This window comes from Apus apus, chromosome Z, assembly GCF_020740795.1.
Source record: "Apus apus isolate bApuApu2 chromosome Z, bApuApu2.pri.cur, whole genome shotgun sequence".
In the NCBI taxonomy this organism is placed as follows: domain Eukaryota; kingdom Metazoa; phylum Chordata; class Aves; order Apodiformes; family Apodidae; genus Apus; species Apus apus.
Window position 1 is genome coordinate 73,778,652 of NC_067312.1, and position 14,649 is coordinate 73,793,300.

At 47.5% G+C, this 14,649-nt stretch overlaps 1 long non-coding RNA gene across 2 annotated transcripts in view; it reads right to left on the reverse strand.

Annotated features, from left to right (window-relative positions):
- The window catches only part of LOC127395921 (uncharacterized), a 109,883-nt gene extending 96,557 nt beyond the window's left edge, over positions 1 to 13,326 (reverse strand). For both annotated transcript variants that reach the window (XR_007891875.1, XR_007891874.1), the window contains exons 1-2: positions 13,290 to 13,326; positions 11,425 to 11,475 (exon numbers count right to left, since the gene is read on the reverse strand). This is a non-coding gene — a long non-coding RNA (uncharacterized LOC127395921). The remainder of the gene's footprint in view (positions 1 to 11,424; positions 11,476 to 13,289) is intronic.
- Positions 13,327 to 14,649: the final 1,323 nt, after the last annotated feature.

The window sequence follows — 14,649 nt, forward strand, 5'->3', positions numbered from 1 at the left end:
CCTGGAGAAGCAGGGTCAGTTTTGCCTTCAACTCCATGCATCCAACAACTGCACGTGCACTAAATATGTGTGTATTTACCATTCTAGTATACACCACTTCAGAAATACATCCTTACAGTGTAACAAAGCACAAAAATATAAAAGGCAAGTGGTTACATATACAAAAATGAACAGCATCTAAAATGGCTGGGATACCAGAGAGCCCTTTCCAAAACATTACTCCTTTATTCACAGGCACTGGAAGCATCTGCGCTTTTAAGCAAAGCACTCAAAGCTGTAGCAGGGTCCACATATTTGCCTGTCCTTACATCATCAACATAGAGAATCTCAGAATCATCATAGAATGGTTTGGGTTGGAAGGGACCTTCAAGATCAAGTAGATCCAATGGGGTACAGTCATGTTTTGCCAGGAAACCTGTTAACACAGAAAACGGCCCAGCACACAGTGGTGCTTGGCGGAGGGGGGGAAGAGCATGGCCGTGGGGCATGCAGAGCCGTCTCTTGGCAGAGCCGCGATGCCGCGGTGAGGGGCGCGGGGCCGTCGCCATCGCGGGCTGGTTGAGCTCCACCTGACAGCGCTCCAGAGCCAAGAGGGGTATCATTAGCCCAGCGCAGCGTGGTTTCTCCCTAATCCTTTCTGCAACTTACAACAAGTTTAAATGTCCATGCATGATGTTATTAACTGGCTTTAGTAACCGCTTAAGACCCGGATTTATTTATTTATTGTCTTCCCTGTTTTAAGTATTATTTTTTTTTTAATCTGCCTTGGCGGACAAACACACCGGCGCGGTGGCGGAGCAGTGGGGATAATAACACAATTACTCCACAACGCTGTCCCCGGGGCGGGGGGCGAGGGGGGACTGGCTGCTGCCAGAGGCGGCTCTTCGTACGGCGGGCAGGACTAATTAGCCAGAACTGCTAACAGCAATTAACAGCCGCCGTTAGCCAGGCAGCCCCGCTGCCGGAAGGGGCTGGCGATGGGCCGGGGGGGGGTGGGAAGGGAGAGCACAGGCCGGGGGGAGACGCGAACCCCGAACCTGCCGGCCCCGCATCCATCCCACCGCATCCGCATCCCGGCCCGGGCGCGCAGCCTCCGGTCTCCCGGGAAACACCAATCAGCGCCGCCTCCGGTCTCCCGGGAAACACCAATCAGCGCTGCCGCCGGTCTCCCGGGAAACACCAATCAGCTCCTCGGCCGTGCGGCAGGGGCGGGGCTTAACCCCCGGCGGCCCCCGCGGCGGCCGGGCCGCCATTCGGGCGGGTGAGGGAGGCGGTGGCTGCGCGGGGCCCGGCCGGGCTGGCAGGGGCTCGGAGGGGCTGGCAGGGGCTCGGAGGGGCTGGCAGGGCTTCAGAAGCCGCTGCCTGCCGCTCCGGGAACGGGGCTGGGCATGGACCTTCCGCGGGGAGCCGTGATACGGGGGCTGTGCAGGCTGGCGGGGCGGCCGGCAGGCTGGGGAGGCCTCAGGCCCAGCGCGGCCTCCTCTTAAACCGGGGGATACCCCCCCGGGTGGGCGCTGAGGGGGCGAAACAGGCTGTTTTCTGCAGGGGGGGGCACGGAGGAGGAGGAGGGTGAAGCCTCCCAGCTTTCTCCCCATCCCTCTGTGTCAGTCCATGTGGACAGTACCCAGGGGGAATGCCTGCTACTTCCTCAGCGAAGCAGGCTGAAAGAGTAAATGTTTCCCGTTATTTCTATCGGAGAAAGAGCAAGATGTAATTCATGGAGCCTAACGACAGCTGTGTATTGCCTGCTCTCCTTCCAGGCCAAATGTACAGGAGAAGGCAGCAGTGAGCCCTCTCTCTGGCTCTTGGGACTGCAAGAGTTGGCTCGTTCACAGCTTTAGTTCTGTGGAAGTGGGAGGGAAAATAGCTTTTTTTCAGCGTTAGCTTCAAAGTCACAGAATCAACACTGCATTCTCCTCCCACGACATGGCATACATGTCCAAAACCAGCAGAGTGGTGTGAGGCTCATCCTGCTCCCTGCATAGCCCGTGGCACAAGTTCATCCCTGTCAGACTCTAACCCTGCCGGGTGATCTCTTCACCACACACTGTGGGTGTAAATACAGAGGAGCGCACACGTGTTTATATACACACAAGTGAGAGCTTCAGGAAGAACAAAACAAGGTGCTGTTGATGGACAACAGCAAAGCCAGAGAGCTCCTTTCTCCCTGCTCCCTCCCAGAAGAACCTATAAAACACCCCTTATTTTTTACCTTATGCCATTTTGTTAGGAAATCAGTGTCAAATTCCGACGTTTTCTTTCTTCTAAATTTAAATAATGGAGGACATAAGAGGTAATCAATGTGCTAACCCCAGGGTGAGCGATCTGGGGAAGTGGTGCATGTTTTAGAAACCTAAATGGACTTTTTTTTTTTTTCCGTGGTGTCTCTGTGGGATGGCCGTGCACCCACACCCCCCTCCTCGTGGGGCAGCCAACAGAAACCAGAGCACAACTTAGGATTCCTGCAGGAAGGGCAGGATCTGCCCTGACAGACAGCACTCTCCCCTCAGCCCCTCCCCCAACGTGAAATGTTTCACAACGCCTACTTAAATTGAAGCAGAAATGATAAATCCGCCCTGTGCTAATGCATATGAATGGCAGCTTTGGGGAAGGGGGAGCTGCACTCATGAATATGCCCATTCATAGCAGCAGCCCTCTCTGGAGGGGTGAAGGCAGCCCCCCTTTCCTTGGCTGCTGGGTTTTGCACAGCGGGCAGAGGCCTGGCTTCTCTTTCTACCTCCATGGACAGAGTTTAAACACTTGCCTGTGCTTCTTCCCCTCTCACTCACAAGTTGGTTGTGTGAGAAAGTCAAGGGAAGACCATTTCTCTGGCACCAATGCCTTGCCCAGCTTGGCTCAGCCCTCTGCCCACACCACGCACCCTCATCCCCAGCATCCAGGGCTGCAGGTGATGCCCCTGCTGGGACAGGCAGCAGGTGGAGCAGCCCAAGGGGTAGGTTGTTCAGCACAAAGGTAGTTACTCATCATTTGGCTGTTTTGTGCCAGGAATCATACAGCTCTTTATGAGACATGGACAAAATGGTAGTCACTTAAGATTTAAAACATTGGACATTCCAATAAAGCACATGGAGCCAACTCTTTGCTGTGTGTTTGGGATGTTTCTCAGGCTGCACTGTGCACAAATGCTAAGCAGAGGACTGGACTCCATAGCACACGTAGTAGAAACCATTATCAAGTGAGGGGGAAAGGAAAAGAAAGAGCTTCAGTAAAAACTGAGGGAACTGGCAACGCTCCCTCTGGTACCTGTGTCTACACTGAGATGCCCTGATGGATTTCCTCCAGCACCTGGAGAAATGTGTTTCCTACTGGTTTGGTTATCAGTCCCAGCCTTATTTCTGCTATACACTGGAGAAGAAATCTTCCTCTGGACTCAGAAGAAGCAACCTGTGTACTGTGGAGTGCACTTACATTTTATCAGACCTAAGCTTGAGGGCTGCAATAGATGCCAAATACAGGCTTGTTCACACAGCTTGTTTTCTTAATCACATAAGAAGCAGTTTGGTAACTTGAACTTCTCAGGAAATGATTAGGGACCTCTACACACTGAAGCTCAGTTCCCATAAGAAAATTAAAATGTTTATCTGGCTAAAATAACTTGTAAATGAACTCATTTCCCTCCCCCCTCCTTTTTGTATTTCATGCATTGTAGACCCTAGCAATGATATTAGTTCTAGTGTGGGAAAATATTATAATTGAGATCTGGTAAGTTATTTGCAGACTTCAAGTTTTTCTTTACACTGTGCTGACATTTAGTACAGCCCCGGTGAGGAAAACAATGCTGCCATTCATGGCTCTAGACGTAGATTTCAATCGACTTAAGCGGGCACAATGAAACTTGGTCATTCACTGGTTACCCATATTGTGTTCTCAAATTTTCTCTCAGCAAAAGTATAATGACTCAGTATTGTATGGTTGCATAGACAAGGGCTCAGAACAAGAGACACTAGTTTTGTCTGACGGTGTGAGAAAGTCGTGAAGGGATCTTTTCTTCCAGATGGTGTTAAATTCAGCTGCCTTTTTAACATTGGCCTTGCACAGCAATCTGCTGCTCCCTTTTCACAAAGAATGAGCCCGGGTCCCTGCTAGTTAACATGCACACTCACGCAACCTGCAACTTCTCTCCAACTGTTTTACAATGCACTGGTATGCTAAATAAACTGTATCTGGCCTCTCCCAGTGCTAAAACTCGCCTGTAAAGAACTGCACCACTGATATCTACACTTGTTTTTCTTTCTTTTTCTGTTACATAAACCTTTATAGGGTTTGATTATTTTTTTTTCTTTCCCCACTAATTGTAGGGAAGCGGCACCGCACAGACAGATAATCCTGGGAAGCGTTACTTGCTGCCTGAGCCTCTTAAAACATAAACTTGGGGGGAATGTTACCACATTTCCACCTGCTGTCTTTTCCCAAGTTAGAAGTTAGTTGAGCAAGACAAAAGCGGGGAGAAACGGGACACTTTGTTCCTAAAGCAGTGAAGGAGTAACAATAGTAGTAATATGAATAACCGCCAGAAGTATTTTATTGGTTGATAGTCACGTAACATCAATAAGGTACAAATAATTAGTATAAGAATGGCCAACAAGCGGTTTTAGTACTGGTATTTTTCTCTTGGTTTGTTCCTTCACAAATTTCCATCATAGACCAAGACGCAAGCAACAGCTTAAGTAAATTGGCCCCATTGAATGCCTAAGTAAACAAGGGGTTTCCCCAGAAAACAGCCTATTGCCTTAATCGAAGCTCTTTGAGAAAGAAAATGGCGCACTTTGTCATGTAAATGTTAATTGTAGCAGACAATAGCTCTAGGTAAATAGCACCCCTGGACGGGCAGTAAATGAGAGGCGTGCGGGCACTCTGCGGTGAAAGGTTGATGGCACAAACACGGTTTCGGATGTAAATACAGCAGGTCCGCTCGCCGCTCGTCGCAGCAGTAAAACTTTGGCACGTGTAGCGCAGCCAAAACCGGGATTTACCTCAAAACAGCCTGGCCGGGGGCCCGGCCGGCACTGCCGCAGCCAGCGGGCGAGACCCCCCGACCCACACTGCGGTGCGGTTATTTTCTCTGCTACGGGGAGGATGGGGTAACTTTTGAGGCCAAACACTTTGTTTTAAATCGACAGCACGCCTGGTGCTGCCGGGACCTGCTTGGTCCCTTCCTCTACCCCTGTGTGGCGTGAAGGCAAAGATTCCCACTGTCAACCCCAAAACAAGGTTCCATATCAACAGTCTGGTTGCAAAGTTAAAAATAAAAATAAAGAGCACGCGCGCAGAAGGCGAGCCTTGACGGGGACCGCTGAGCCCCGTGCCCTTATCTCTGATCTTGTTTTAATTTGCCTCGGAGACCCTCGGTTCCTAGGACAGTATCACCCCTCAGTGTGCCTCTGCGAAGATGTTTAGGTCAAGTCCAAAGGAAAATGTTACCCTCCACAATTAATCCCGCTCGATTTCACTGCAAGAGGTGCCTAAGCCGCGGTAATTATAAAGATGAATAGCACCCAACAACTAGTGTTTCTTAAAAAACCCGGGGATGTTTGCAAGGCCAGCCCGCCACGCCTGCTCTTCCCTTCACCCCAACGGCCCCAAGCCTGGCAGCCCACCCCCCACCCCCACCAACACCCCTCCAGCGCGGCTATCCGCGGTCGAAGGGCGGAACTTGCGCGGGAGGCATCCGCATCCCCTCTCCCGGCATCCCCACGGGTGGGAAATGCTGGGGATCGGGCTGGTTTGGGAGATGGGGGTGGGAAGGAGGAGAGAGAGGAGCTCTGCGTGGTGCCGCCGGTGGGCTCTCCCCCCGCCCCGGCCCCGGCCCCCGCCGCGCTGTCTGTCACGGGCTGCCGGGGCACGGCGCTGCCACTTGCCCCGAGCGTGGGAATGGGAGCGCCCAGCCGTTCACATCTCCTGCACGCCGTTTAACGGAATCAATTAGGCAAGACAGACCCGCCGCTTCCCCACCCCGCCTTCCACGCCCCCCGCTCCCCCCTCCTCGCCGTCCCCTTCCCCCCCTCTCCGTTTTTTTTTTGTTTTTTTTTTTTTTGTCAGGTCTATATACGTCCTAATTATTTCGGTTTGGGATGCCAGAGCTGTTTCCTGGATAGATCTGATCATCCTTAAACAAAAAGAGAGGAGGCGCACACGTGGGTTTTGGAGTAAATGTCACTTTCATTTCCAATGCTAGGCTCAGAGTAAGACACAGAACATTTTTTAACACTTTGACAAGGGGGGAGGCGATCTCGTCTCCATCATGTCTTTCTGCTTCAGTAGCTTCCTCAAGGAAACCCTCTTAGAACAGAGAAGCATCTGTGCTCGCGTTTTGAATAGAAGAATAAAAATCGGCCATCACACTTTTTTTTCCATCTTTGTGCAGCTCTGCCGAGTTCTCAGTAGATACAAATTATTAAGCTTGCTTATACTTCAGTGTAAACTTTTCCTGAAAACCTGCTTTCATGTTATTTGAAATAATCTCCCATGTCTTAGATGTACACAGGCACTTTTTGGGTTGGTTTGTTGTTGTTTGGTTTTTTTCCTCAGTTCAGTCCATACTGTTTCATCAGCACCACGGCCATCTTCATTATCAGCTACCACCTTTGTTTTTAAGGCCACTTCATTGCAATTAATCATTTTGCTTCCAAATAGCTTTCTTAGAGGAGAAAAAAAAAAAAAAATCCTCTTGGCCTTGCTCTGAGTTTCTCTTTAGTTATTTATTCAACAGCAATAGTTGCCCATGCATTGTTTACCAGCAGTACCAATTCCTCTGTGCAGCGTCTGGCTATCCGTGCTGTGCCATCTGACAAGTTCGTGTTTTGGAATAAGTATGCCATTTAATCTCCTCCACTCCCACCTTCCGCTGTAAAAATATTAGATTCAATAAGCATTCCTGACCTTTCTCGGATTTTACTGTCTCTCCCAGTAGTCTTTCATTTTCACGCGCTGTACGATGATCTTGAAGGAGTTTTTACTTTCGGTTATCTAGCTTTATGAAGACCAAAACACTCATACAGCTAGATAACCAAAGATAACAACTCGCTTCCCTCAAAGCTTTTTTTTTTGCCCCCCTCCCCCCCTTGCTAGAAAATCCAGATTATTTCTGAAAAACAGGCGTGTTGTTTCCTCCAAGAGTACTAGTTCTGCTTTAAAATATTCATCCTTTTATGCAATTGTGACCTGGTTTCTGGGTCTGTGTGTATCTGCAGCTAATAACATCCAAAAGAGATCTGTTGCCTTCAAAGTTTATTCCGAACTTTCCCTTTCAGCCCGTAATTTCCGGCAGCGATAGCCAACAATTCGTCCGTTAATACAAGAAAATAAAACCAGCTATTAAGGTGCGTCAAGAGTGAGAAGCATCCATCCCTTCACAGGCCTCTCTTTGCATTGTAAATTGCTTCTTTCTCACTGAAGACTCTTTAGCCTCTATAAAGATGTAAAGCCATTTCCAGCGCAGAGTAAGGAGGAAGAAGGAAAAAAAAAATAGTAAAATAATTTATTTTTTTTTAATCCCATTTCAGTAGAAAGTGACAAGATGATTCGAGGATGCGGCTCCTGATCCCTTTAGATTATGCATGGCACAGTGCTCTTTACCAAATGGTGGCAGCTTGATTGCAAATGTCTTGCGTGCGTGTGTGTTTTAGGGGGGAAGATCCTCGCTTTCTCGGGGCTCCTAGGGCTGGGGAGAAGATGCGTTCTTGCCGGCTTGCTGCTGCCCCCGGTCTGAAAGAAGGAGAAAAGGGCCATCATTGGAGGGCTTTCACTGCCAAAATGTGGACCAGCCCGGCAAGGTCAGAGGTCTTGGACCGCGGGAGACCAAGGTAATGATGATGTCATGAGAAATCTCAAGTACACACGGCTATTGGTATGCATGAGTGAGCAAGGACCGGCCCCGGCCGGGGGACCGAGCCCGCCTCGCCTCCAGCATCGCCTGCTCCACCGCTCCCGGCTGCAGGGAGATCCGCCCGCCGCCTTTACCTTCCTCCTCGCCAGCGCAGACAGCTCTCATATCCAAAGACTGGAGGAAAGCTCTCTCTAAGGACAGATAAAAGCCTTTTTTTTTTTTTTTCTCCCCTTATTTTTTTTTTTTTCTCGGAGCCGGGGAGCGCCTTTGCCTGCTTTTCTCTTCTGGCAGCCTCGGCTTGTGCAGAGGGATGCGAGGCACTTCCCTGTGCCTCCGAGCCGGGGCCTTGCCTGCTGAGGCCGGGGACCAGGTCTGTGCTACGCAGTGAGTCGATGTGTAATTACATTGACAATTTGCTGTGCTGCGGCGTGTCTGTGTGTGTATGGGTGGGGGCTCGGTTTGTTGATTTTGTGGTTTGTTTTTTTTTTTTCAATGGCTCTTCATCTCGGGGGTATTTCATCCCTTTAAGGATTTGCAGGTATTTACACCGGGACGATTGTGCGAGGCGTTTTCCTCCGCCTGCCTATTGGGAAAACAGCGAGCAGCAGGCTCGGTGTATTTTATATCTTCTATACCCTCTCTTCCCCCTCCCTCCCAGCCCTCCTTCTCCTCTCTCCCAGCCCCTGTGTATGTGTGTCTGTGTCTGTGTTAGACAGGTGAACGCTGCAGCAATATTTTCCCAAGGCTATATATCATCTGGCGAAATGCCTTAATAAAAACGCTGATTTATAGTTTGTTTTTATTAACCTCGTACTTAGAGCCAAGAAATGCATGCTGATGTTACTCAAGGAACCAATGGAGGCAAGTCCTTCTAAATTGTTAGAATGTACTCTGTACAGTTTTAGGGTTTAAGTCAGTTCCCCTTCCTGCTACCCCCAAAAAAGAACTTTATACTTTGAATTATTTACCAGTGCAATTTGTATAGAATTTTTCAAAGCCTAAAGTGCAAGCATTAAAAGTCTCTCGAGCATACACGATACAATGAATCTTCTCACTGAGATCTACCATATTTACTGTTGAAATTAATAAATGCACTTCAGCAGCTTATGCATGCTGCTGCCTGTACAGGATGCACACTGAAAAATTCAGCACAGTCGGAATATAGACTGCTCTGCACTCTGAAAGGAATCAAGACTTAAAATTAATTCTGCTGCTGCTCTTTCAGGGTGCAAAATAAACCACAATATACCAGGCACTGTGTTCCAATCATAGTAAATATGCCACATTGCTTTTAAATACATTTGCTTGTTAATTAACCTGTGTTTGCATATGGTGCTATTTGTGGAGGAGAAAATTTTAAATGCACAGAGTTAAACTGAAGTTGTTGCTCTGTGTTGGCTACGTTGCCTGCTGACATGATAAAGCATATGTGTGCTTGTGTGTACACATGGAAACCATATGGACATGTGTCAGTTCAAGTGCATGTGTATGTATGTGTGTATGTGTTTGTGTTAAAATACACATGGAGGTGTATGTGGTTACACTGTAAAATGACAATGACATCAACCAGTCCTTTTTTATCATGAGTTAATATTACAAAAGCATGAAAATGGAGATGGAATTTCATGTGCCAGACAAGGCCCAAAATTAGTACTGCCACCAAGAAATAACACATGTACATTGCCAACCTGCCAAATCTCCATATTATTTAAAAGACCACTTGGTTGTGCTTTCAGATTCTTGGCCTTTGAAACCAAGCATTTATTTTTTTAAACAGGTATTAGATATCCTGGTACAGGGGGCACTGCAATTTACCACCAGTGCTTTGTACCTGACAGACGTAAGAGCTAATTGTGCCTGCGTTCTTTGTGGAGAACACAGAGCCTGGCACAAAATGGTTAGAAATCTTACAACGCTGCTCTATTAGTTACTGAGCTTCTTCACTACCTCTCAGGCTGTCCAGGCACAACAAGGATGACTGAATTGGACATCTGATATGTCCAGAGGCACATGATCATTTTGATATTATGTAAAATTCTAATGAGCTTCTCTGAATGGGCAGATAGACAGAAGATGTTTTTTTTCTGGCAATAGCTAGGGGCAGCAGTGTTGGTGATCAGGCATGTGCTGCACACGACAGACTTGTGAGCTTATGCATTGAATTATTTCAGTCCAAGGCAGGAAAAATGAAGTGCTCCTCGTGTATGTGTGTGTGGACAACTATGCTTACATAAATATGGGTATTAATAATGCATATTAACACAGGCACATGCAAACACGTAAATGCATGCATTTGAGACGTCACCATGTCCCCATATTCCCAGTTTAAATGCAGAGCATGTCGTCGCAAATCTGTATGTCTCAAAGATGCAAGGTAGACCTTTAAAACACCAAGGCTTGTTCTCACAACCACCTCGCCCACACACTGACTTGGGAAGTAACTGCAATGCACCTGCCACATTTTCTTGATTCATCATTGAATCCTCAGTAAGTCCGAAGGGCCAACACAACGGCTATGACCTAGCTGTTCATTAGCCACCTCACTGATTACATTTTCTAACTCTCAGACTTCTAGATCTTCAAAATCGAACTGCTCAAAAGTCTTTACTTAGTCTGAATATCACAATAATGAATGCAGCAATTGCAAAATACATTTCCAAGACTGCAATGTTACCCAGCATGTGGAAAGTCCAAGCAATGTGTAGTTCTGAAATAACTGCCAAAAATACCACTTGAATGTCAAATTCCTGCTTTCTTCCAGTTGTCATAAATCTATATAACTTGTTTATTTCAAAATCACTGTAGCAATGACCTGCATATTGGGAAATACAGAATCTAAACGTAGAGTTTTTCCTCCTACCTCTCTAATAAATTCCTGCTAATGGCCTGTAGATTAGTATGTGATTGCCATGCTTGTTTTCTAATCTTTTTATAGGTCTCCAGATGGCTGTGACGTAAAGAAGAAACATCCTGCGTGGATTTCTTAAGAATAAACAGTCTCTGCTGACCTTAAAGAGGAATGCTTAATGATTCTCTAATTATTGCGATCAGATCCTGTCCTGATGCCAGCATCCCCACCCTCTGCGGGGTAGATTCTCAGGAACCCTCCTTTTAAACTGCTGTGAGGTACCTAAGGAGGGTGTAGCATTACATAAATCCCCTTTTCGCACCAAATTATGGTAGAATTCAAGTAGATGTAAACAACGGCACACCAGTACAGCCCAGGTCAGCTTTCCCTGCAGAGCATCCCTTTCCTCCCAGCCAGGTAAGTCACTTGACTGTCTCACCTTCTAATGAAGGTGCTTCGTCATTTCTGTTGTCACCACTATTTCATTTTACAGGCAATCGCAGATTATACTTCTGTTATGCTGAACGCATGATATGCAAAGGGATATCTAACTCAAATCCAAAATAAGAAAAGGCAGGCTGTCGAGAATTCAAAATCTCGGGAAAAATTAATACTAAACCCACAGAGTCCATAATTACACGTGGAAACGCAGTGTGCTGTTAAAGAACATACACTCATATCTGTAAGTAAGGCATCTTTTCGTCTGTTATTTAAAATAAAATAAAATTACCATTTCTTGTCGTGATTGTCACCCCCTGTGGTCTGTCTGGGTTGTTTAAATCTGAAAAATAGCCAGGAAATAAAAGGCAAAGGATCACAATTTAAACACTTTCAGTGTTTGGTTCGTGTCCATTAAATGTATATGAACAGGTAAACCTATGTGTGTTCAGGGGCTCTGAGTATATTAACTTTTGAAATTATTAAAGGAATCACTAAAACACTTGGCTCTACATTAAATGGGGAAATAACTAGCTACATTTCCTGCAGATGATCTAATGTGACACAAAACAGATAGGAGTCATGTACTCCGGTATCTGCAGGGTTAAGCGTGGTAATCAATATTTACAGGAAATCATATGAATAATATGATTTTTTAACAAACCACATTGCTTCATTATTTCTGGAGAATTATGTTTTAAAATTAAAGGTTATTAATATTATTTGGGGCTGCTGAATGGAAGTGACGAAAGCTACAGAGGCCGATATAGGATTTGCATACTATAAGCTGCCAGTTACTTAATAAAGGATGGAGGCTCCACCTAGCCTTCAGTTCAAAACATGCAAAACACATTAAGACAGCCTTCACCACTAGATTTCCCAGACCTCCCGTGTCCTGAAACCGGGATCACCGGGAAAGCATGCTCTCTATTTACAGCGCTGTGAGAGGGGTAAATAAATACAACCTAAGCTGCTCGCTTTCATTGCATCATAGCCATTACATCAGCCACAGCTATAATAATAATAATAATAATAATAATAATAATAATAATAATAATAATAATAATAATAATAATAATAATAATAATAATAATAAAAAATTAATGAATCACATTGGGTTTTTTTATTTCTCAGGGAGCAGCCGAGTTCTATTTCAGGGTGCAGCAGTCTCGGATCCCGGGTGGACCGGAGTTGCCGAGGGATGCTACTCTTTGGGTGGGAAGGATGGAGGGATGCAACGAGGAACCCTTGGAGGAATCCTCTCCGCTCCTTTGACGCCCTGGGCTGGGTCGGCGGCCGTGCCGCTCTGCATCGACCCTCCCCGGGCTCCGAAGCAGCCAGACCCATCCCTGACCTCCCCGAAGGTGCGCTCCAGAGCCGGGCTCAGCTGGGCCCGGCCCATCCCGTCGACCCGGCCGGGAAGGAACGAGTAGCAGGGGCATCATGAGTTTATCAAGCACCCCCAGGGAAAAGGGTGCATGTTTTGACAGGGCTATGACTTGGAGGATGACCTGGGAAGTGATGGCTGCCTGCTCCCAGTAACCCACTGCATGAGAAGGCAGCGGGTGGGCTTTGCTGCAGCAAGCAACCCCTTGCACCCCGGCCTGCTGCAAGATATGTCTTCGGTTTATCTATTTTAATTTTTATTTTATTTTATTTTTTAAAGAGCTCTGATTTGTAGAGGTCACAGAAGTTAGTTCCTACACTCCAGACCTGTGACTGTGTGTTCCTATGCTTCCTATGCCTGCCCATCTTCCAAGGGCAGCCAGACACTGCCAAAAAAACTCCCTGCAAAGCCTCAGCTCTGCCTTCTCCAGCAGTCTGCTGGGTAATTAACAGCTCCCGCACTTAACTACGCCCCACGACCAACAGGTTTAGCATCCGACGCACAAAATCGGCTAACCAGTGTAAGCCGCCGTGTCAAGTCATAAACCCGGTCTTGTTAATCAAATTTCCCTCTCTGAGGGTGAGTAGAACTGGCCGGAGCCCCGCCAGGATGACTGGCTCCTGCTGCTTGGGAAACGACCACCCCAGCCCGGGCTCACACGAATCCAGGGAACCTCAACCTGCCCGGGGCTCAGCTCCCCCAGTTTTACAGGGAAGTCAGGATCGCTCTATCCCCCACACATCCCCAGTCACAAATCCAGCCATACTTACATTTCTTAGTCTTTATCAGAGAAAGATTTCACCATAGGTCTAGGGATGTGAGCTGAGCCTCCGGTGGGTGGCACAGAAAGATCCCCACTGCCAAACCCCCTCCGAGCAGAGAAATCTCTTCCGTATCTCCAGAAATTCACGTCTTTCCCCTCGCCATCCCTATTTAAAAGTGCCGCTTAGATCCATGGTGTCGTTCTTGCGCCAACGGCTCTAAAAGACTTAGAAATCTTCCATCCAGGAATACGGGAGAGAAACATAGAAAGTTGGGTTGGCTTTTTTTTAGCTTTTTTTTCTTTTTTCTTTTTTTTTTTTTTTTCTCCATATTGCTTGCTCCCCCCCGAAGTAGAAAGTGAAGTGTTGTATGTGAGGTTCTGCAAGTTTTTTGGGGGGATTGGCCAAGGTCTAGTCCAGCCCTCTCTGCTGAGGAGGACGTGCTCTGAAATTCAACCGATTTCCCCAACGCTTTTGTTGCTGATGAACTGAAGCCCTATTGTTCATCCATTGCCACGGTCTTTTTCAGTTGCTACTATACGGTGTGCGTTGCCAGAGATAATGAATTTGCACCAAAACCTCTCATAGTCCCACTCTGACAGATGGAACAAATTGGAAATGTCTAGCCTAGAGAGAAGCAATGGCTGCCTTTTCTTTGAGAAGGAGGAAAGCGCACGTTTCTTTGGAGACTTAAAAAAAATTTGCAGCAAAAGGTCGACTTTTCTAAGGTGTTTTCCTCCGCTTAACTTCTGAAGAACAGTTTCTTCCGAGCCTTGTTTTTGGAAGGCACTGCCATTTTGTGCAACTTTTATCCAAACCAATCAGCCGAGCAACAGCAGGAAAAAAAAGAAAAAGGAAAAAAAAAAAAAGGAAAATAAATCACTGTGCTAAAAAAGACTCTCTTCCCATCCCTGCTGTCATGCAAACTTGTAGCTTGACTTTTCGCCGCTGGAAGGAGAATGCCAGAAAGCGCTGCCCCTTCCTTCTGTCCCCTCTGGTCCGTCCATCCCTCCGGGTTTGGAAGTGCCAGGCTGGGTTTTAGGGCGCGGGGGGCGGGCGGGGAGAAGTTTGGGTGTTCGCCGGAGTGGGAGGTGTGCGGGAAGGGAGGGATGGAGGGAGGCTGTGGTGCCGGGCGAGGTGGGCTGCATGACGGCTCTCCCCTGCCCTGGGGTGGGGTGGCTGTGTGTGTGTGGGGCGGATCGTGCTGCTCTCTCCCCATTCTGAGGCGGATTTACACGATGTCCCCCACGCCGCGTGGGCCAGTGTTAAGAAGTGTGGGTATGTGTGGGAGGAGGAGAGGGGCTGCGAGGGGCGGGGGCGGGATGGGGGAGGGGCAATGCTAAAAAATGAATATATATATATATATATA